This window comes from Giraffa tippelskirchi, chromosome 9 (assembly GCF_054371585.1).
Source record: "Giraffa tippelskirchi isolate mGirTip1 chromosome 9, T2T-mGirTip1v1.2.pri, whole genome shotgun sequence".
Classification (NCBI taxonomy): Eukaryota; Metazoa; Chordata; class Mammalia; order Artiodactyla; family Giraffidae; genus Giraffa; species Giraffa tippelskirchi.
In genome coordinates this window covers 135,397,845-135,422,656 of record NC_137283.1, presented here as the reverse complement: position 1 = coordinate 135,422,656, position 24,812 = coordinate 135,397,845, and the positions used below count along the sequence as shown (strand labels likewise).

General features: G+C 38.1%; 1 long non-coding RNA gene across 1 annotated transcript in view; it reads right to left on the bottom strand.

Annotated features, from left to right (window-relative positions):
* Positions 1-4,936: 4,936 nt before the first annotated feature.
* LOC145521749 (uncharacterized) overlaps positions 4,937-24,812 on the bottom strand; it is a 187,214-nt gene continuing 167,338 nt past the window's right edge. The window contains exons 3-4 of the long non-coding RNA XR_014065661.1: positions 13,159-13,261; positions 4,937-8,597 (exon numbers count right to left, since the gene is read on the bottom strand). This is a non-coding gene — a long non-coding RNA (uncharacterized LOC145521749). The remainder of the gene's footprint in view (positions 8,598-13,158; positions 13,262-24,812) is intronic.

The following is a 24,812-nucleotide window of genomic DNA, read 5'->3' as shown; positions in this document are numbered from 1 at the left end:
GATCCAACCAGTCCATCCTAAAGGAGATCAGTCCTGGGTGCTCATTGGAAGGACTGATGTTGAAGCTGAAACTCCAATACTTTGGCCACCTGATGTGAAGAGCTGACTCATTTGAAAAGACCCTCTTGCTGGGAAAGATTGAGGGCAGGAGGAGAAGGGGACGACAGGATGAGATGGTTGGATGGCATCATCAATTCGACGGACATGTGTTTGGGTGGACTTTGCAAGTTGGTGATGGACAGGGAGGCCTGGTGTGCTGTGGTTCATGGGGTTGCAAAGAGTCAGACATGACTGAGCGACTGAACTGAACTCTGCATATAAGTTAAATAAGCAGGGTGACAATATATAGCCTTGACGTACTCCTTTTCCTATTTGGAACCAGTCTGTTGTTCCATGTCCAGTTCTAACTGTTGCTTCCTGACCTGCATACAGATTCCTCAGGAGGCAGGTATTCCTCAGGTGGTCTGGTATTCTCATCTGTTTCAGAATTTTCCACAGTTTATTGTGATCCACACAGTCAGAGGCTTTGGAATAGGAAATAAAGCAGAAATAGATGTTTTTCTGGAACTCTCTTGCTTTTTCAATGATCCAGTGGATGCTGGCAATTTGATCTCTAGTTCCTCTGCCTTTTCTAAAACTAGCTTGAATATGTGGAAGTTCACAGTTCATGTATTGCTGAAGCTTGGCTTGGAGAATTTTGGGCATTACTTTTCTAGCATGTGAGATGAGTGCAATTGTGCGGTAGTTTGAGCATTCTTTGGCATTGCTTTTCTTTGGGATTGGAATGAAAACTGACCTTTTCCAGTCCTGTGGCCACTGCTGAGTTTTCCAAATTTGCTGGCATACTGAGTGTAGCACTTTCATAGAGTCATCTTTTAGGATTTGAAATAGCTCAACTGGAATTCCATCACCTCCACTAGCTTTGTTCATAGTAATGCTTCCTAAGGCCCACTTGACTTCACATTCCACGATGTCTGGCTCTAGGTGAGTGATCACACCATCGTGATTATCTGGGTCATAAACACCTTTTTTTGTACAGTTCTTCTGTGTATTCTTGCTACCTCTTCTTAATATCTTCTGCTCTGATACGTCCGTACCATTTCTGTCCCTTACTGAGCCCATCTTTGCATGAAATGTTCCCTCGGTATCCTTAATTTTCTTGACGAGATCTCTAGTCTTTCCCATTCTATTGTTTTCCTCTATTTCTTTGCACTGATCGCTGAGGAAGGCTTTCTTATCTCTCCTTGCTATTCTTTGGAACTCTGCATTCAAATGGGTATATCTTTCCTTTTCTCCTTTTCTTTTTGCTTCTCTTCTTTTCACAGCTATTTGTCAGGCCACCTTACAGCGCCATTTTCCTTTTTTGCATTTCTTTTTCTTGGGGATGATCTTGCTCCCTGTATCCTGTACAGTGTCACGAACCTCTGTCCATAGTTCATCAGGCAGAGGGTTAGGTAATCAGAAATTATTTTTCCTCTTTCTCTGGCTTAGAATAAACTATTTCACAAGACCTTGCAAGGGCTCAATGTTATTGGACCACTCCTTTATTGTAATACTATTTTCCTTAGTTTTTAGATGCTTTCAATACTACTAGTCTCTACCTTCTATCACTTTCCTTTTCTTTAAGAAAAACATTTTCTTCTACTTGACCACCAAATGTTGTTTCCGCTCAGTGCTCAGTCACTGGTCCTTTCCTCTTCTCATTCCAAGTTCCTTTCTTGGTAGTCTCATTTATACTCACCACTTCAGTCACCTAAACTCAGATGACCCACAACTTTATCTCTGCCAGGCTTCCTTTTGGTTACACGTGTATATATCCAACAGTTGATTTCACATGTCTACCAACCAGTCTCTAATGTACTGCAAATTCACTATATTGATGACCAGAATCATGATCTTCCCCTTCAAACATTGACTATGTCCTGTCATAGTGAATGGAACAAACAACTATTAAGATATGTAAGCCATAAACTTGAATTCATCCATGAAATCTACCTCTCCTTCAACAATCTTCTTGCCACATACAATCCATCATAAAATTACACTAATTTATCTCCTATATATGCTCTGAAATCTATTTCTTTTTCTGTATCTTCATTAACAACTCTGTATACTAGCCTACTACCATCTCTTGGTTAGCCTACAAAATTCTTTCTATCTGGTTTACCTAAATTTACTTTAGCTTCCTCTCATCCAGCTCCACATTCTACCCAGATGCTCTCACCCATTGTGCCCTCATCCTTATTACTTCCCAGTTAAAACACCTCATTGGATTTCCATTGCTCTCAGAATAAAGACAAAATAATCAACATGGTTTACAATACCCTGACTAGTCTTGTGCCTATCTGCTTTCTCAGCTCCATCCTACACTATTATCCCCTTTGCTCTCTTAGCTTAAGCCTAGTTGGTCATCATTTGTTCTTCTTAATTATCATTTTCCCCCAAGTCTTTTGGATCTTAAATATTCTTTACTTTCTAATCGGCAAAGTCTAAACCCACTTACCTTTCAGGTTTTAGGATCCTGACCTTATAACTAGATCAAGTCTGTCTATTGTAAGTTCTCTACTACAGTGTATATCTTCTTTCTGATATGATTAGAATTTCAATTTTACATTTATTTTGTGAGGGTTTTTTATTGTTATCTTTTGATTAGTCTTTGAGCTTCGTAAGGAAATTGTCCAGTTTTACTCAGTGAGTGTTCAGTAGTAATAGTTTCAAGAATGGCTTGTTGAATAAACATATTGACAATGGAGATCCACAGTTTCGAAGTGGCCACAATATAAAAATTACCTCTGCAAGAAGCAGTGTAATGGGGTAGGGAAATATAGATCACGGAGTTAAACAGTTGTGGATATGAAACCCTCTACTCTACCCTCTACCCTCCACTCTACCCTCTACCCTCCACTGCGCTGAATATTAGAGGAGCTTCCCTGTTCACCAGTTTTCTCCTCTGAGAAGTGGTGTTAATCATGTCTTCTTTAAGGGTTGTCGTGTGATAAGGGACCTGGAGTGAGTACTTACTGGATAAACAGTTTAAAAATGTATTCATTCAAACAATGACTTTTAAGCATCTAATACGTGTCAGGCATCATCAGCAGCATTTTTGCTCCTCAATATGGATACTTATTTGTTTAAATCAATATCAGCAGCTCCACTTCTTTGACATCAAGTGTTGCCTTATAGGTAATCTTTTATGCATGTGTTTGTATTGTTTCCTCAAGAAGATTGGGAGGTAGATATAATGCATTAGACTTATTTTTCTTTTAAATGACTTCTACTTCTTATTGAATATTGCAAATAATAAATGGCAATAAATATACAATTGATTTATTTATTTAACAACCTTTAATACTAAGTTTACAGCTAAGTACCTGGAAGAAATATTTTTTTTAAAAAAAAGTCCATAATTGTTGCTCTTAGGGAAGTCTAAAATCAAAAATCAAATTATAAGGAGTAAATAAATACCAGCTCGCGTGAAAAGTTTTTTAAAGTATAAGTATTACAGTGTATGTCAAGAATTTTGTCATTCTAATAGATCTTCAAGATATGAAATGTAAACTTAGGACAAATTAGTAGTTGCCCATAAATACCTTTAAAAAATTTATGGTCCTAGCTCTTTTCCCTGTCCAAAGCAACTTTTAGGAGACACTTTGAAAATTAGAAACATTTCCTTAAATCTCCTTTACAGATTTTGTGGGAAGCATTATGGTAGTGAACATGGCATATATTCTATTTTGAAAGAAATCCTTAAAGGGATTTATCCAATGCCAGGGTCAAGCTGTGACTTTATACGCTGCAGTCATGGCCATAGTTTAAATGTAAAAAGTTAGGATAAGTTAACAAAACTAGAGGCATTTAAAAACAAGCTAAGGCCCTACTTTCAAATTTTTATTTACTTAATTAAAATATCTGTGCATGTTACTTAGGCTTTCTGGAATGAAATAAAATGTAGACTTGATCTTTAGCTCAAGGAAATGGTTTTACCTAAGGAATAAACATCTTAAACTATAAATTCATAAAATAAAACTTGTATTTTCCCATACATATCATATTTACTCAAAAAATACGTAACAAAATTATAGAACTAATACTAGTTCAAAAGAGAAATTTTAAAAAATCCTAAAAACATAGCTAAGAAAAAAATCAACTCAACTTTGGGTGTATAATACAAAAAATGGGAGTTGTCTAAACTTATCTCCAAAGGTAAATCAGACAGACTGGAGTCTTTGAGATTCACCTGAGATTACTTGCAAGAAACCTGAAAGAAAATCCCAATAAGGGAGTTTGACCTCCAAGAAAGACATAAGCATTTAAAGGGAGTTGCTATTCCAGATTCTGAGTGCCACAAGGACTCTGATGCCAGGACATATTTCTCAGGCCAATTCTTTTATTAAAATCATACCTTAGGCCAACAGAGAGCTGGGGATCCATGAAAAGGGGTTCAAATAAAATTTAGTAAGCCTCTGGGGAATAAAGAGGATGGTGCAAGTATTCCTCCAACAGGAGGTATCAGAAGAAGACAACAAGCCGTATCTCCTCTTTCACCCAAGAAACTCTGAGGAGGCATCTGGTATCTGAGGTACTCAATGTCAAAAAATGGTGACCAGCAAATGCTGAATGAGAGACAGTGCTCCCAAGCCTGACCTATGGCAGCTGTAGAAGGGGAGGTGAGTTCTAGAACAAACTTTCTTGAAATGCAAGAAAGATATCCCCTAGCATTTAAATTTGGTTGGCAAGAAATGATGTCTTCTTTTAATTTGCATGTTTTGGATCCCTAGGGAATTTAAAAATTGATTTATAAATTTATTGGTCATGTAGTTTTTGTGACTTGCCTGCTCATGGCTCTTTAATCTGTTGCAGTGTTCATTCTTTTTATTTAAAATGAAGTTTTTATAAAACCAAAGATAATAACAATATTTCTGTGATGTGCTATACCTTTTTTTTTTTTAATAAATTTATTTATTTTAGTTGGGGGCTAATTACTTTACAATATTGTAATAGTTTTTGCCATACATTGACATGAATCAGCCATGAGTTTACATGTGTTCCCCTTCCTGGACCCCCCTCCCACCTCCCTCCCCATCCCATCCCTCTGGGTCATCCCATTGCCCCGGCCCTGAGCCTTTGTCTCATGCATCGAACATGGAATGGTGCTCTGTTTCACATATGATAATATACATGTTTCAATGCTATTCTCCCAGAACGTCCCACCCTCACCTTCTCCCTCAAAGTCCATAAAATTGTTCTATGCATCTGTGTCTCTTATTCTGTCTCGCATATAGGGTTATCGTTACCATCTTTCAAATTCCATATATATGCATTAGTATACTGTATTGTTGTTTTTCTTTCTGGCTTACTTCACTCTGTATAATGGGCTCCAGTTTCATCCATCTCAGTAGAACCGATTCAAATGTATTTTTTTTAATGGCTGAGTAATATTCCATTGTGTATATGTACCACAGCTTCCTTATCCATTCGTCTGCTGATGGACATCTAGGTTGCTTCCATGTCCTGGCTATTGTAAACAGTGCTGCGATGAACATTGTATACCTTTTATAAATAGTTTGTTATTAACTCTTTGACCTTATTTATACTGTTTTTCCACCCAAAATTTCCTATGTTTACTTTTATTTGTTCAGTCTTTTCACTCCATTCCAAAATCATCTGATTATTCATCTAAAAGTTATTATATTTAACTCTAAAAACCATATGGATACAATACGCTTTCTAATAGCTTTTTATTAAGCTGTCTAATTCATTTTTGCATTTTTAACCAATTAGCTGTTGCTGTTACTTGGATAATGCGTTATTTCCTCACTGATTTGAAATTCCATCTTTATCATATTCATTTTATACATACACATCTATTTATGTATTTATCATCTAATCTATTTATGTTTCCAATGATCTAATGTAGATTCTAATGGCAGTAACACACTGTTCTAAGTCATATGATTTATAATTTATTTTAATATCTGATGATGTACATGGGCCTCATAATTCTTATTTTAAAAATATTTTGCCTCCTTTCTGTCATTCATTTTTCTAGATTAATTTTTGAAGTAATGGTCAAATTTTTAAGTAAGTACTTGTGGATGTTGGATTAGAATTTCATTAAATGTATACATTAATATGTGGGAGAAGTGACAACTTTATGATGTTTAAAATTCCCCATCCTTAAACAAAATATATCTCTCCTTTTATTGTTTCATATTTTCCTTTTCAGTAAAGCTTTGTAGATTGTGTACATGAGTTTTTCTTACTAAGTTTATTACCAATTAGTATATATTTTTGTATATTTTGCATCTCTTGAGCAGGATCTTTTGAATCCATTATATTTTGCCAAGTGATCTTTTCTAGTACATGGGAAAATAAATAATCTTCCTATACTTATTTTAACATAAAGTTCTTAAAGAATATCTCCATTTTCACAGTATCTACTCCTAATGCTTTGTAGCTGATGACATTTTAAGATTTAGGTAAAGAGAAAAACCCACAAACTTTAACATCAAAGATACCTGTAGTTTCATCTTAACTCAACAAATTCTTCACTATGTAAAACTGATATTTTTCTCTGAAGCTCAGAATCCTCACCTACAAAAGGGCATTGATTTTTCCCTTGAAGTGGTCAGTGTGAGCCAAAGTGAAAGAATTTCTGTAAAGCACAGAGCTCAAATAAAACTACTACACAGTAGGAAAGGAAGAAAAATGTTAATTCCTCTTCCTCATCCCATTCGTTATAGAAAATATGACTTGGAAATTTCATCCTTTAGATACATGAACTAGAAAAAAATAATTATCTATAAACACAAACACATACAGTCTTTAAATGCATTTGTATTATATATTTAGCTAACTTTTCTCCTGGTCTGATTACTCAGTTCAGTTCAGTTCAGTCGCTCAGTCATGTCCAACTCTTTGCGACCCCATAAATCACAGCACGGGGCCTCCCTGTCCATCATCAACTCCTGGAGTTTACCCAAACCCATGTCCATCGAGTCAGTGATGCCATCCAACCATCTCATCCTCTGTTGTTCCCTTCTCCTCCTGCCCTCAATCCTTCCCAGCATTAGGGTCTTTTCCAATGAGTCAACTCTTCGCATGAGGTGACCAAAGTATTGGAGTTTCAGCTTCAACATCAGTCCTTCCAGTGAACAACCAGGACTGATCTCCTTTAGGATGGACTGGTTGGATCTCTTTGCAGTCCAAGGGACTCTCAAGAGTCTTCTCCAACACCACAGTTCAAAAGCATCAATTCTTCGGCGCTCAGCTTTCTTCACTGTCCAACTCTCACATCCATACATGACCACTGGAAAAACCATAGCCTTGACTAGATAGACCTTTGTTGGCAAAGTAATGTCTTTGCTTTTAAATATGCTATCTAGGTTGGTCATAACCTTCCTTCCAAGGAGTAAGCGTCTTTTAATTTCATGGCTGCAATCACCATCAGCAGTGATTTTGGAGCCCCCCAAAATAAAGTCTGACACTGTTTCCAGTGTTTCCCCATCTATTTGCCATGAAGTGACGAGATCAGATGCCATGATCTTAGTTTTCTGAACGTTGAGCTTTAAGCCAACTTTTTCACTCTCCTCTTTCACCTTCATCAAGAGGCTGTTTAGTTCTTCTTCACTTTCTGCCAACTAGTCGGTGGAAAAATGCACATGTACGTATATATCTGAATATGTATTTTAGAAGCAACAGTATTACTTTATTAATGAAATACCAGTGATCGTAATTTCAAAGTTAATGAATTAAGCCACAGAATTGGTCTATAGAACCATGGCAAGATTAATAAGCATTCTGCCACTAATGGCAGTCTGCAGTCACAAACTTCATTCACGACACTAATTACCCTAATATTCACTGACTGAGCACCAGCTACCAGGCACAGTGCTGGGCTCTGAGGATGTAAAGGTGACAGTCTCCACCCAGTGAAATGCATGGCATTCTCAATTACATGTTAAGCAATTGGCAGCTTGACTGTCCTTAAAGCACTGGCTTTCTCTGGATCATCAGTCAAGCATCCAATGGCCCATTTTTTATCCTGAGCAGCTGCTCTTATGTATTTGACTTTCCCGGCTTCATGAGCTTTAATAAATGGTTTTCAACCTCAGCAGCCTGAAGCAAACTCTTGGGCATTCCATTTTTATTTCTGAACTTACTGCCTAAATCTTGATTTCATTTTATGTTGATGCCTCAGGAGCTGACCTAGGATAAATGGAAGCTACCAGCTGCCAACTGTGCTGTCAGCTGCATGGTCGGGTCAAAGGTGCCGGCTGAGCTTGCAAATTCTGACGGTTTGCCAGCAGTGAAGGCATTTGCCTTAGAGGGAAATAGTGCCTTGTACATACCTCACCCCACATTGCTGCTGAATGTGCCAATTTCAGGCGATGTCCAATTTGGAGAAAAGAAGTGCAAAGAAAGGTGTTTCCATGACCCTCCCCCAAATACAGAAAACCACCTGAAACCTCTACAGCCACCCTAATCTTTGCCTCAGGCACACCCTCGTGTAGAGAAGAAGCGAGTTTCTATTTCCTCGGGAGTGCTGGAAAATGGCGTGACAGCTGGTTTCCATGAGCAGAGCACATATTCCAATGCTGCAAAGAAAAAATTAAAAACCCACAACATTCTTTTATCTATTAAACTAAGGAGGGTTTTATTACACTGTGCCTTCAATACATTTGTCTAAATTTTCCTCACATCGAATTCTTGTCCATGAAAGGTTGTTCTTGCATTTAAAAAAAATTTACCTTCAATCAAACATAATTTAAATGCTGAATTTCTGGTTTTGAAAAAAAAAAAGGTGTGGTTAACATCTAGAAAAAAAATCTATTGGTAAAATTGTTTGACAATTGAGGTCAAGCTTGAATTTAACTGAAGGAATAATCATCATATCAATATGAAGATAGAAATTGCACTAAAAGAATGTTTTTTTCTCTTGAAAGATGCACCAGACTCAGGTTATGGCATAGAGTGAAAATCTCAGTAACTATAAATGTTACTGATGACTCTCACCCCTGGTTTAACTCTGGGTTTTTCTAAATGCTTATGTAGCATACAAATTATCTGCTGAAGCGGAGCCAGGAGTGCCAAATGAACAGTGCAGGAGACGTCAGAAGGGAGTGAAATTTGGAAATGAAATGGCAACCTTTAAATAGCCTAACTGCGTACATCGTGATATGACTTAAGTGGGTCCCCAGTCATTACTATTAGGCTACAAGAGAAAAACCTTCAGCAGTGTTTAATCCAGAAACACTTCAATTCAATTATCACTGTCTTGCCGCTAGTATAATTACTATACTGTTAGTCAAGATTTATTCTTTCTCCCTTTCTTTTGTTTACTTCTGTCTTCCCTATCTCTAGAAAATTATCAGAACTTCAGGCTCTGAATGATTTACCATTTGAACCAGTTTGATCACTGTGAAATTTTTAGTGGCAGAAAGAACATAATTAAGTATTTGTAGGGGTTTTAAGGGTTAATGATATCATAAAACAATTTTAGTAATATTTATGCTAATAAAATTTTGAGGCATTGGGTGAATTAAGATTCATTCATATGAAAGATTGTACATAAAACTATGGAAAAGGAATGAACATTTATTAGCTTCTTAATATGTGTCAAGCAGTATGCTAAGCATTTAACAAATATTTTTTTCATTTGTTGTTTTTAATAGCCTAAAGCAATATGCACTACTGTCCCCAATCTACAGGGCAGGAAAATGGAAACTCACAAAGATTAAATATTCAAATTTAGAGAGAAACTGCTTTTAAGTGGCAGAACCACAGTTTTCCTGGGTTAAAGTCTAAGTCAGCTGACTCTAGAACTCTTTCTATTGTATCTTACAGAATCTTCCATGTAATGAAAAATTGGAAAAGTAAAAATTACAATTTACATAAACTTTCAGCAACAAAAGCCCCTAAAAACTAAAAAGAATAATCAAAATTAGGATATATTGACATCACTTTATAAAGTTATTTGTTTCATACAATGATAGAAACTTTTCTCTTTTAATAGTAAATGATCTCATTGGGAAGTTTGCCTTTATTATTATTAAAACAGATTAAATGGCATTAATAATCTAGGCAAAATTTAATTTATTAATAGGCTCCTGCTAATGCAGGAGATGTGGGTTCAGTCCCTGGGTTGGGGAGATCCCCTGTAGAAGGAAATGGCAACCCACTCCAGTATTCTTGTCCAGGAAATCCCATAGACAGAGGAATATAGCAGGCTGTAGTCAATGGAGCTGCAAAAGAGTTGGACATGACTGAGCAACTAAAACAACAACAAATAAAAGAAATGCATGCAGATTTACCACCACATTTAATGTAGAATCTATTTTCTCTTGATTTATTTTTAAATACTTAGTGATCAAGAAAAACAAAATTCCTTTCTTTATCCTCTCTCAACCTGATCACTCATACTGGATTTAACGTCGCCAACTTCCAAACACATTTTGTGTTCTCAGTTATGTCTATTTAAATTAATTACAAATTTAAAAAAGGAAGCAGTATGAAGCATATGTAGCAGTATGAAGCATATGTATATGAAACACAATTATACTGTTTTGATATGTACAGTTGACCTTTGAACAATTTGGGTTTTAGGGGCATCAACCTCCCTGAGCAGTTGAAAATCCATATATAATTGCAGAACCAGCCCTCTGGGTCCAAGATTCCACATCCACAGATTCAGCCAACTCCAACTGTGTAGCACTATGGTTGTTGTTCAGATGCTCAGTCATTTCCAGCTCTTTGTGACCCCGTGGACTATAGCACTCTAGGCTTCCCTGTCCTTCACCATCTTCTGGAGTTTGCTCAAAGTGATGTCCATTGAATCAGTGATGCCATCCAAACATCTCATCCTCTGTCATCCTCTTCTCCTGCCCTCATCATGGAATCTTTCCCAGCATCAGCGTCTTTTCAAATGAGTCAGTACTTTGCATCAGGTGGTCAAAGTATTAGAGATTCAGCTTCAGCATTAGTTCTTCCAATGAATATTCAGGGTTGATTTCCTTTAGGATTGACTGGTTTGATCTCCTTGCTGTCTAAGGGACTCTCAAGAGTCTTTTCCAACACCACAGTTCAAAACCATTAGTTCCTTAGCTCTCATCCTTCTTTATAGTTCAAATCTCATATTCATACATGACTGCTGGAAAAACCACAGCTTTGACTATACAGACCTTTGTTGATTAAGTGATGTTTATGCTTTTTAATACATATGATTTCTAGGTTTGTCAGAGCTTTTCTTCCAAGGAGCAAGTGTCTTTTAATTTCATGGCTGCAGTCACTATCTACAGTGATTTTGGAGCCCAAGAAAATAAAGTCTGTCACTGTTTTCATTGTTTCCCCATCTATTTGCTATGAAGTGATGGGGCCAGATGCCATGATCTTTGTTTTTTGATTGTTGAGTTTTAAGCCAGCTTTTTCACTCCCCTCTTTCACTTTCATCAAGAGGCTCTTTAGTTCTTCTTCGCTTTCTGCCATTAGGGTGGTGTCATCTGTGTATCTGAGGTTATTGGTATTTCTCCCAGCAATCTTGTTTCCAACTTGTGCTTCATCCAGCCCGGCATTTCACATGATGTACTCTGCATATAAATTGGATAAGTAGGGTGATAATATACAGCCTTGACATACTCCTTTCCCAATTTTGAAGCTGTCCATTGTTCCATGTCCAGTTCTGACTCTTGCCTCTTGACCTGCATACAGGTTTCTCAGGAGGCAAGCAAGGTGGTTTGGTATTCCCATCTTTTTAAGAATTTTCCAGTTTGTTGTGATTCACACAGTCAAAGACTTTAGTGTAGTCAATGAAGCAGAAGTAGATGTGTTTCTAGAATTCCCGTGCTTTGTCTATGATTCAGTGGATGTTGGCAATGTGATATCTAATACAGAGTACCATAGGATGCATTTATTGAAAAAAATCTGCATACAGATGGATCCTCACAGTTCAAAATCATGTTGTTTAAGGGTCAACTGTACTACATTTCACTTTAACTGTTGCATCATGTAAGGTATCATTTAAGTTAAATTCTATTTTTTTACTTGTTTAGTATGACTACTAGGGAATTTAAAATTACATATATGGCCAACGTTATTTTTCTACTGGACAGTGCTTTCCTAGGGGAAGTAGGGCAAGGATTTTCATGTCATATTGCCTAAGATCAAAGCCTGCTCGCCACCTACTACCTGCTTGGCCATGGGTAGTTTGCTCAGTCTCTCCATGCCTTGGTTTTATCATCTATAAATTGGGCATGATAATACAAGTATCTACTTCATAGGGTTGCGAGGATTGAATGCATTAGGATTTGTAAAGTGCTTGAAATAGGGCTAGATATGATATGGTATGTTGTTGTTGTTGTTTAGTCACTAAGTCGTGTCTGACTCTTTTGCAACCCCATGGACTGTAACCTGCCAGGCTCCTTTGTCCATGGGATTGCTCATGCAAGAATGCTGGAGTGGTTTGTCATTTCCTTCTTCAGGGGATCTTCCTGACCCAAGGATCGAACCTGTTTCTCTTGCATTGGCAGGTGGATTCTTTACCACTGAGCCACCAGGGAAGCCCTTGGCTTGATATAGGCACTTGTAAATTAAAAATAAAAGCAAATTATTCCTCTCTAGAAAAGGTAGACCAACATTCTTCCAATGAATGCTCAGTGAGATTAATCTACTGCTCTAAACTGAATATCTGTAATAGATGATGAATTAGAACATCTAGACTTTTTTTAGATGCTCACAGCAGAACTGAACCAAAATATACATTATTTTAAAAGATTGTATTTATACAGTTGATCCTTGAACAAAATAGGGGTTTCTTTTCATGGGCAAGAGTTCAAAAATGTAATTTCTAATTTAAGAGGGTAATTACCTCCATGTTTTATCAAGTGCCTTTTATTTAGTGTGACTACAGATAAATAATTATGGTCAATATTCTATAATACCATTAGATTCTTCTGGGATGTCAAATTACTTATGTACATCCATATAGACACAGATACTCTTAAAAGTGAAAATAAACCTCCCAAATCAAGCTTAGGAAACCCAAAAAGTAATATGTTGAGCCAAATCAGGAATATACTGTGCCTGTCATGCTATTTTCTGAACATAGTCCTCTCCCTTACCTCCCCCTCATCTGTGAAACACATCTGTGATTTCTTTACTAACCATTTTCCAGCCTCTTTCATAAAATAACGGTTGTGTTCTGGTGTTTTTCATTTTGAATACTTCGAGCATGTCTCCCATCTCATCCACTGCCACATTGTTAAACCTAAAGTAGAAAGAGAGAGTGATCGCTCTGGTGTCTCCAGTTGGCAGCAGAAAATGTGTTGTTTTCAATTACTGTGTATAAAAGCTCAGCCAAAGGGAAGGCAAATTTTAGGATGATGTGTCCAAGGAAAGAACTACCACTAAGCCTGGAAATGACAACTCCAGAATCAAGCCTAGTAAGGGATTTCCAAAAGTGACCCTAACTAAGAAAGAAGACGCACCCCTTAGTTTTGCCAAGTCATATCAAGGAAAATCATTGTACTCTAGGCTTAATGATGCAGGCAGACAGGGCCTGGATCTCCATGGAGTGCTATTTGACAAAGGAAGTTCATTTGCCTGGTCTTTTGCTCTAAAGGATGCCTGCTCCCTACAATTGTAAAAGTTAACATAATACAGAAGTCTTGCTAATATAAAGGATTTGAGATTAACACTCTACATCAATTCTGATTTTCCATATTTTTTTTAGTAGAACCAGGTTTGCTAATAAATTGCCAGCTGTTAAAGTCACTAAGCCTATTTTCATCACAACCACCACATAACAGGACCTCTGCAAATACCTGAGGCCTGCTTTTCTCTCATTGTACAATTTATATTGTTTCAGATGACATGTACCCTCTGAAAACATTTTTGGGGCTTTATCGTTAATGACTTAAAATACAGTTACAAGGTTTGGGTGGTAAGTTGGCAGACCTGCAAGCAGTGTAGCATTCTGGGCCAATCCTTCTCCCTTCAAGGCCTGAAAATGATTTCAAAAGAGAAGGAAGGAGAAAGAAAGAGAAAGAGAGAAAGAAGCAAAAGCCAGGGGAGCCACCCCAAACTTGGACCAGTCACCGCCTTGCCCCAAAACACAGATTTTCAAAATAATGCTTCATCAGAAGGCAACCCTGTCATAATTAAGGAAAATGAAGTTTAGATCTTGAATTACACTCAAAAATATCTATTCTTCACAAGAATCACAGATCTCCTTTCTCTCCTCCTCACCAACTCTCTCCAAGAAAAAATAAGTGATTTATAGAAGGAGGATGTTTGTAAAATAAAATAGTACAGAAAGATTTTGAATATTTGAAGGAGATTTCACAAAAATCATTTGCTAACAGCTCTAACTTCTCAAGAGCAGTGAGCTTTGCTCCTGAGAAAACATTATTTTCATCACACCACTGCTCCAACTAAAATGCTGGTTTTGACAAGCTGTTTTCCTGGTAAAATGTTATTGTTGGCACATGTGATGGTGGAGAGACAGCTCTGGGAGGCTCGCTCCCGAGTGGAGATGTGCAAATTGACTACAGCACCTGTGGGAGAGTCAGGTACCTCTGACCCAGATTCACTCTGTTTTCTAGCACCCTGTCCCTTTGTTCTGTAATGAGATCCAAATGTTCCCTTCCTCCAGTCCCTCTGGCCCTGTAATACGATGCCAGATTGGCCTCGAATGGGCCTCCTCACCCTCGGTCCTGCTGCTGCCATTGGCCTATCAAAAAAAAAAGCCTGCCATCCTCCAGAGTGTCGCGACAACCCTCTCTAGCTCCCTGTGTTCTGAGATAGCTGTGCCTTGATGAATTTTTTTCACAGGATGTTTGCAGGTCATTCACGGAAGCAAAACTTTTCTTCCTTTCTTCTTATGGGCAGGAGAAGCATCATATTATTCAGGCAGGAGAAACTCTTTTCTCAAGTGAAAGTCCAGTGAATTTTTTTATGCTATACAGGACTCACAGCAGGAAATGCCAATGCTTAACCGATATCTTTGATGCTGCTATGTAAGCCCTTGGTTTTCTGCTTGCTTTTCCCTCCATCTCAGTAAAGACATGGGGAAGTGAAGCCCTCACCATGTGCCAGAGCAGCTTGTGCCATGCTCCAAAGTATGTCTGAAAATGTCAGGACCTGATCTGGTTTGATTTAAAGAGTTTATCCTTTACTTAAGCCCATCTTCCCATCTAACCCAAAGCCAGTGCCCACACAGAGGTCAACCAACCACACTTCTGCTCTGAGGACAAACAGGAGTCTGCTCTGAAATCAAAGCAAGTCTCAATGAAAGTTGTGGTAAAAAACAGAGAATCATAAATGCTGTGCGCAGGGGACCTGTGTCAAAGGTTTTTAACACTGCACCACCCCCACCCTCCCACTCCAACCAACCTGCCTTCAATCTGATTAGTTAAATTGACCTGAAAAGTTCAAGAAGACCTTTACTTCTGTTATTTTGAAACAAGATCAGGAGAAACTTGGTCTCAGACTTGTCAAACCAGACCCTACTGTTCTAAGCACCCTCATCATCCATTTCTATTGGCCCCTTTAGAAACTTCATTCTTCATTGTAGTGCTATGTGTTTTTAAAAGACTACCTCTCTGTCAGAGCAAAGACTTAGAGTTAAGGAAACTAATTTGGTTTTGGTGTTCCAGATGAAGAGGAAGAGTTGAATTCAAGAGCTATTTGGAAGGGAGATTTTGAATATTAACATGATTTATTAAACACTAAGCATTCTGCTAAGGACTTCACATGCATTACCTCATTTAATCCAAACCATAAGCCTATGATATAAACACTATTGTAGCCCCGCTTTATAGAGGAGGAAGTGGAGGTGGAGAGAAAGATGATGAACTTCTCCATGCTAATGCATGATTAAGCTGGGATTTGTATTAAGATTTCTCTAATTCTGAAATTTCTCCAATTCTTAACAGAAATGCAAAACAGGGTTTGGTGATCAATCAGATGCTGGGAAGATAGACGGACCTTGGGGTCAAAGTAATGATGCTGTATTGAGCCTAGAAATATAAATTAAGATTTACAATAATACACATACATAAAAGGGAGTTTAGCAATCTAGATGAACTCTTGCCATTCTACAGATGAGGAAACTGAGGGTCAGAGTTGACTTAATCCATGCATGGTTGCATGATGTAATATTGGCAAAGCTCAAGCTACAAGTCAGCTCCACTAAGTCCTAGGCTGTGTTTTTTTCCACTTTCCAAATTATGTGGTATCTTGAGCGTTTAAAGTCTGCTAATTTCTTTTCAAAATATTTAACTAAAAACAGAATATTGTATTCACAAACAGGTCTCTGTAGCACAAGAATTTCAATACTGCCTATCGGTAGGTGCTAGTGATCAATCACAAGTGCCTCCGTGTCATTTTCAAGTGCCAGCTATCAGGCCAGAAGGGGAGAAATATTAAAGTGCTAGACTCTGAGGCCCCTGAAAACAATGAACCAGATGGCAGGCTGCTTGGAACATTTTTCCAGAGTCTCCAGGAAATTAGGTGACACAAAAGAGAATTAAAAAATCTGATGTCTTATTTTCCAATGTAAATTTAGGGTATTTTCCTTTATGCACATGTTAAATCCTTTTGTGCCTTTGAAATTTGTTGGGGTGGATGGATAAGTATATTGCCTCTTGGCCTGCATATTCCTGACTCATGTGGGATAAATTAGCCAACGATCCCTTTCCCCTGACTAAACCACCAAATTTCTAATTAAAAATGAAAAAGTGTTTGTATACATTTGCTGTAGGCAAGCATCAGTTTACCTAATCTGTGTTTGGGGGCCCTGCTCTGGGCAAAAGGCTTCACTTGTGTACACTTACTTAATTTTCACAATTATTATTGTAGCCATGTTTCAGATGAGGAAACTGAAAACAGGAAAGGGTTTTTGGTGCAAGCTCACACAGCTAAAGAGAATATGTGGATGTCAGTTTACTTACTCCCTTGAAGCCTCCAAACTTTCCACCACAACTTGCCTCCTTCTATTTGTGAGTGTTCAGTGGCTCCTCATCACCCACAGTGTAAAGTCAAAACTGCTGGAGTAGACACCTGACCCTCTCGTGGCCTGGACTCTGTTTGGACTTGCTCTCTCATCTTTCCCCACATCCCATAGAAACAATACCTTACATACAGCCACAGGGGACTCTGCAATTTTCCTCACCTTCCAAACAGTTTCAGGCCTTCTAGCCATTGATCACATTTTCCCTCTTCCTAGAAATCTCTCTCCTTTACAGATAATAAGGAAACAAGAAAAACATAATATGTGTTCAATCTAGATCAGCCTAGATTTAATCAGTCTCTTTTACTTCCAGAAGACACAGGTTTTTCTCCATTGTTTTATTTTTCTTGGTTTCAGACCCACTAGAAAACTATGAGATTGCAAATAGAAAATCTTTTTTAAAAAATTTTATTGAATATAGTTGATTTACAAGGTTGTGTTTAATTTTTGTGGTATGGCAAGGTTATACATATATATTGTTTTTCATGTTGTTTTCCATTATGGTTTATCACAGGATATTGAATATAGTTCCCTGAAAATGGAAGAGTTCTAAGTGCACACTAAAAAAAAAAAAAAGACAATACCTTTGGAATAGAATGAGCACTTGTGTCTGCCGCTGCTTCAGCCCTGCTTCTCCAAGTGTGCCTGTCTATGATGGCATCATTCAGGCATCGTGTCTGGTGTCATGTACAGAGAAAACCATGGCAGTTGGCAAGCTCCACTCACAAGTATGTTGGGAGCTGATTCTGCTCTCTGTCTGGTCCTGCAGAGGCCAACAGAAGGGGCCCAAGGAGCCCAAGTTACATATACCTGACCTGGGAGGGATGTTTAAGTCCACTGACTCATTGGAAAAGACCTTGATGCTGGGAAAGATTGAAGGATGGTGGAGAAGGGGATGACAGAGGATGAGATGGTTGGATGGCATCACTGACTCGATGGACATGAGTTTGAGCAAGCTCTGGGAGTTGATGATGGACAGGGAAGCCCAGCATGCTACAGTCCATGGGATCGCAGAGTCAGACATGACTGAGTGAGTGAACTGAACTGAGCCTGAACAAAAATATAAAATCATACTTAGTGTCTTGATGTCCTTCAGAGTGTGGAGGAAGGCTATTCAGGCTGAAGAAAAATGGATCATGCCCCAAGAGGTAGCCCATATGTGAGGAAATAAAAGGAAATAAGTATCAAAAACTATCTCATGAGACAGTGATACAAGAAACTTGTAAAAAAAAATGAAAAGAAAAAAATAATCTACAATTTCAGACACAACAATGAAACCATGCCCAGAGAGCTACATGTCTAGATGATGCTTTAACAACTCTTCCTTCTCCCCAAGATGGTGACATTTCCTGTCCTTTCTGTCATCCTTAATTTAACTCAGTTAAGAATAGCAAATTTCTGGGACTTCCCTGATGATACAAACCAAAAGAAAAAACAAGAATAACAGTTTTCTACCTCATCTCTTCAAGAAAGCATAGCAGCTTCTAGCAGGTGGAGTTGTGAACAGTGTTGTTTCCACAGGCATGATTTTGGCCCTTGATACGTAGCTGTCGACCTACTTTAAGGAAGGTAACTTGTGAAAAATCTGAAACATCGCTCAGCTTTTCAGGAATGCAGTTACCACCGTGAGACTAAATCTTATTATGTTGTATTACTGAAAAGTCTTGTGAAGATATTTTTGGAAAATTCAATTATATGTCAATTGACCTCCATGAACTAGCTATAAAGGGAGCCCTGCTGAAAATAATTTTGGAGAAGGAGATCTTTTTTTGATACATGGACTGTAACCCTTGCTTCATTTACTCCTAAGCTCTGTTTTCACTCATACTTTTCTTTGTTCACAGTTGAAACCTTCTGTTCCAAATAGACTGAAGAGCTAAAAATCCTCACACAACTTTCAGAGTTCCAACTATCTTCTCCTCTTGAGAAGTCTCTCCTATTTCTTCTAGATAGCACAGAGAGTAAAGTGGAATTTGAAATAAATATTCTCTTACACATATCAAGTATAGAAATGCACAAAGAGAAAGTTTAAACACAAAGGGCAAGTGAAGAAAGCAGGAGCTGGAAGAGAAAGGCAGGGGAAATTTGAGAAACTCAAGTTTCATGGGGATGTTAGAAAAAAGAAGTATATATAGAGAGATACTAGTGCCAAGGCACGACATAAAATAAATACTAAAAAGTTCAGCACAGACCTTCAACTACCAAACAACATATGGAATTTCCTTTAAAGTCTACTGGAATTTTCACCAAAAGCAGATCAATAGGCATAAACAGCAGTTTATTAGAGATGTCACAGCCCTAATGATTCTCATTTATTCACAGATTCGGCGTATTATTCAGCCTATAAGATGCTAAGCCAAAGGAAAACTAATAATAGGGACCCTCTTCCCAAAAGGTTCACATTCCAACAGGGAAAATGAACATTTAAACATACAAGAGTAAATTGCAGAGGAGGTGGTGTACACAATGATCAGAATACAAAGTACAGTGAGACCCAGAGGAAGGAGTCACTAATTATTTGTAGAGTGGTCAGAGAGAGCTTCCAGAGGAGGTGATTTGTAAATTGATCCTGATGGATGAGTCAGAAGACCAACATTTTGAAATGACCGAAAAGACATCATGTACCACAGTGAAATCTGTTCATAGGGAGTATTTTTGAGTATGAAAACTGGAAGAGTCATTCAATTCCATTGAATAAGCATATGCCCAGAGCTTACTTCTGCCCTTTGTACTGTGTTGAGTTTCTGTATATATTATGGAAAAGAAAAAAAAAAGTCATTACCCTGCCTGCAATGACTTATAATCTTAACTGGGGAAAAAAGTTTACATATATGAAATAAAAATAGATTAATATAAAACATTATAATCAAGTGCTAAAGTTTGCATTCAGACATTAAATTCTGTAAGAAGTCAACTTTCGAAAGTTTCTTTGTAATATCACTAGGCAAGACAGCGGAGGGTCTATTTTTAAGAAATATAATGGGTGGGAACTGGTAATTATAGCTCATCTAATTACCATTTGTTCCAGATAATTCATTTGAATCAATCATCAGGAATGAAATGCTTGATTGTTTAGAGAAAAACTGGCAGTGAAGCAAATCTTACCAAGAGATTATTTGCCAAACAAAGCTCAGTGTTCTTTCTTTTAACCTCGAATGGAAGAGATTGTGAAGTGTCTTTTGCTTTTTTCCCAGGATCTAGCTGAACTTCGAAAAAGATTTTGAGATCACATGATCAGCTTCTTGTTAAACCTGACTGAGTATACTTAAGCAATTATTGAGGTTGAGAATTGAATATCAGATAGCAATTTAAGAATAGAATTTCACGGAAACACAACAACAAGGTATGGGGCTATTTCCCTGACCCATGAGGGGCCAAGCCTTGCCAAACCATAAGACTCTCTGGGAATAAGTGACCACAACAAAGGCGTAACTCAGCAGAGATGAGGGCTGTAAAACTGGCCATCTGTAGTCCACCGATGACCAAGAGGACAATGGCGGTGATGGAGAGGGAAAGAACAGACTGTAGGACCACCAGCAAACTGCTCCATAACTACATAAATAAATGAACATTCAACCTGGAGTTTTCTAACTATAAGAACCATCTTAATGGGAGAGGGCACAGGTGGGATGATATGGGAGAATGGCATTGAAGCATGTAAATTATCATATGTGAAATGAATCGCCAGTCCAGGTTCAATGCATGATACAAGGCACTCGGGGCTGGTGCACCGGGATGACCCAGAGGGATGGGATGAGGAGAGAGGTGGGAGGGGGGTTCTGGAAGGACAACACATGTAGACCCATGGCAGATTCATGTCAATGTATGGCAAAACCAATACAATATTGTAAAGTAAAAAAATAGACAAATAAATAAACTAAAAAAAAATATCTAGCAGACCTTTCTTTTAAAGGACTAGTTCTAACACATAACCATACATGTCTTTAATTAATCTTCTAAAATGGACAAACTAATTATTCCTTTCTAAAAAAAAGTTTATTTATGTATGTAAATATGTCAGGCCATTGGCTGTTGGCTATAGGGAGTGGAAGATAATAACAGTCTTTGGTGGTATTTGGGTGTGAACCACTAGTTAGTGTCATCAGTGACAGGGTAAAGCTACAATGCCAAAAATAGCTGGTTAAGAAAACTTCCTTATTTAAAAAAAAAAAAAACAAAACCAAAAACAAGTAGGGCCAAAGTGTAGACTTTTAGATTTACCCCAAAGGAGACCTGAGCACATAAGCCCAGTTCACGCATTCAGAATTCTCTGTGTATTTCACCATCTAATTCTGCTGCTCTCAGATTGATGCAGGCTGTAGTTCTCTCTCTCATTTATTTTCTCCCAGCCACCACCCCACCTCTTTCTCTTAAGCTAGAGAGTTTGGATCCCTCTTTAAAAGTAGTGCCATTTCAGGAATACTTTCCTCTCTTTATTTCCCTAGAGATCAGATCTTATGGTTGGGATTAACCTCATCACTCTGCCTGTAAAGAGACCTTAGTAGATACCCCTCCTAAGGATCAAGCTTATTCAGCTTCAGGAAGTGAGGCCAGTCTCTCCTCCATGACTCCATCTTCCTCTTACTTTCCCAGATTGTAACTTTTCTCTTTTCTACTTCCGAACCATGAATATCTTCCCCTTTGAGAAGGTATTTATACCCTAAGATATAAATAAGGTAGAAATAACTAATGAGGTTACCATTCATTTCCACCCTACTTCCCATGATGGAGTTAAGGATAGTATTTCCTTAAGGACTATATTTCCAAGAGAAAGAAAAGCCTTTAGCCATAGAAATGAAGTAGTAGTGGTAAAATTTCAATCACTAGCCAACAATAAGAAAAGAGTTTGGCCAAAGCAAAGAGCTTTTTCTAGTACTGCTGAAATTACCCCACACTGTGATTGTCTTTTCTCACTGAGAGCTGCTGACCTTGCCCTCACCTCCAAAATGATGATTTTTCTACCAAATGACAAAAAAAACCACTTAATGGCAGACAGATGAGAGAAAAATAGTCTCTGGAGAATTCTATGAATTATTCATCTGCCCTAACACAAATGTATATCTAGCTTTCTACCTGACAATTTATCAGACCAGCACTAATATACTATCCTTATACTTTATTCCTAAATAAAACATAGACTCAGAAGTCAGCTTAGTCATCAGATATACATATAAATAAATATTATACATTATGTATTTTTAATTATTTAGCTTTATTAACTTACATAATTAAATTAATAAATATAATGGGATGTGAGAGTTGGACTATAAAGAAAGCTGAGTGCCAAAGAATTGATGCTTTTGAACTGTGGTGTTGGAGAAGACTCTTGAGAGTCCCTTGGACTGCAAGGAAATTCAACCAGTCCATCCTAAAGGAGATTAGTCCTGGGTGTTCATTGGAAGGACTGATGTTGAAGCTGAAACTCCAATACTTTGGCCACCTGATGCGAAGAGCTGACTCATTGGAAAAGACCCTGATGCTGGGAAAGAGTGAGGGCAGGAGGAGAAGGGGACAACAGAGGATAAGATGGCTGGATGGCATCACCGACTCGATGGACATGGGTTTGGGTGGACTTTGGGAGTGGGTGATGGACAGGGGGCCTGGCGTGTTGCGGTTCATAAAGTCGCAAAGCATCGGACATGACTGAGCTACTGAACTGAACTGAACTGATGGTAAATATAATTCACATCAGATTTATTGTATATTAGATAAAGTATATGGGCTTCCCAGGTAGCTCAGTGGTAAAGAATCTGCCTGCCAATGCAGGAGACATGGGTTCGATACGTGAGTCAGGAAGATTCCCTGGAGAAAGAAATGGCAACCAATTCCAGTATTTTTGCCTGGGAAATCACATGACCAGAGGAGCCTGGTGGGCTACAGCCCATGTGTCACAGAAGAGTCAGACATGACCTAGCAACTAAACAACAACAGCAAAAATAAAGTATATGTTAATATCTCTAAGCTATCAGCGGAGAAGGCAATGGCACCCCACTCCAGTACTCTTGCCTGGGAAACCCCATGGACGGAGGAGCCTGGTAGGCTGCAGCCCATGGGGTCGCGAAGAGTCGGATACGACTGAGCGAGTTCACTTTCACTTTTCACTTTCATGCACTGGAGGAGGAAATGGCAACCCACTCCAGTATTCTTGCCCAGGGACAGAGGAGCCTGGTGGGCTGCCGTCTATGGGTCGCACAGAGTCGGACACGACTGACGCGACTTAGCAGCAGCAGTAGCAGCTAAGCTATCAGTGTCCATACCGACTGAGGACCCCAGGTACCAGCCCCTTTTCTCACAAACATACAAGGACCAAATTTGAGATCCTAGAAATTTAAGCCTTCTTGTTACTCCCTGGGCACTTTCAATGCAGCTTGTAGTTTCGACCACAAAGGAAATTAGCATAATACATGGCAGACTGTATAGGCTTGAGTAGCCTTTACAGTCCTGCAGACTCTTATGCACTTCAAAAGCACGAAGATTTTTACTTTCACTCTCTTCCTCTCCCTTTTCAAATTGGCATTTACCAAAATAAAAGAGGAAATGAAATGATATAAACCACTTTGATGAAATATTGCTGGTCTGGCTTACATTTCCAGTAAATCTATATGTATATTCATTTTTATGGCATAAAGTATTATGATTATACCTCACATTTTTTTAAGATAAAGTGGATTTTAAGAATTGGAGAAGCCAGAGGAAAAGAAGGAAATATTGGGATTATGGATCAACCTTCATTTCAGGAGGTTTTGCAATGTATCAGTTCTCAGGGATTGCAAATCAGATACCCAATCTCACACAGAGGCTGAAGGATGTCACTGAGTTGCAGAAAAGATGAAAATCCTCCTACTCTCTGGCTTTCCGACGTTTTGTGGGTTTGAAAAAGACCCTTACTGCTATTTGGACTTGGGTTTTGTGGTTAATATGTGATAAAGGGGTTATTACACAGTGATCCTTGAGCATTTAGGTCAGCTGTGGCAATCAATCAAGACACACTTCTTTTTTGGCAGCACACACTTCCATAAAAAATTCTCTGGCAGTCTTGAGTTAGTTAGTTATGACAGAGTAACCTCTATGTCAAGCAATATAGTTGATAAATTTTGCATGTGCTATTGACTGACAGAAACTCTGGCATTCTAGTAAGTAGCAATGCAAGCTTCAAAGAGCATAGAAACCTCTTTCTTCTTCCCAAACTAAAGGTGGTTAAATTAAACACATTCTATCCAAGAAAGTTAAAGAAACACTTCAGGAATAAGTTCACATTTTGGCACCTATTCTTTCTAAATTCCTTTTCTTTATTCTGTTACAAGTAATTTCCCTAAAGCAGTTAATTAATTAAGATCATTCCTATTTCTGAATGATTCTGCTCCATCTAACTAAAACTGCCTGGATACCTAATATATGCTTGATGTGGTGCTGGAGTAATGGGAAAATAAAAATGAGCAGTATACTTGCATCTTGTTCATAGTCAATTATATGGTTTTTTATTGAAGTGTACTTGATTTATAATATCATGTTAGTTTCAGGTATATAGTACAGTGATTCATATATATATTATATGTATATTATATAAAGTGGCTTATATATGGTGGTTTATATATTCATACACATATACATATATACATATTTATGTATATATACACATATATGGGCTTCTCTGGTAGCTCAGCTGGTAAGGAATCCACCTGCAATGCAGGAGACCCTGGTTTGATTTCTGGATCAGAGAAGATCCCCTGGAGAAGGGGTAGGCTACCCACTCTAGTGTTCCTGGGCTTCCCTGGTGGCTCAGTTGGTAAAGAATCCGCCTGCAATG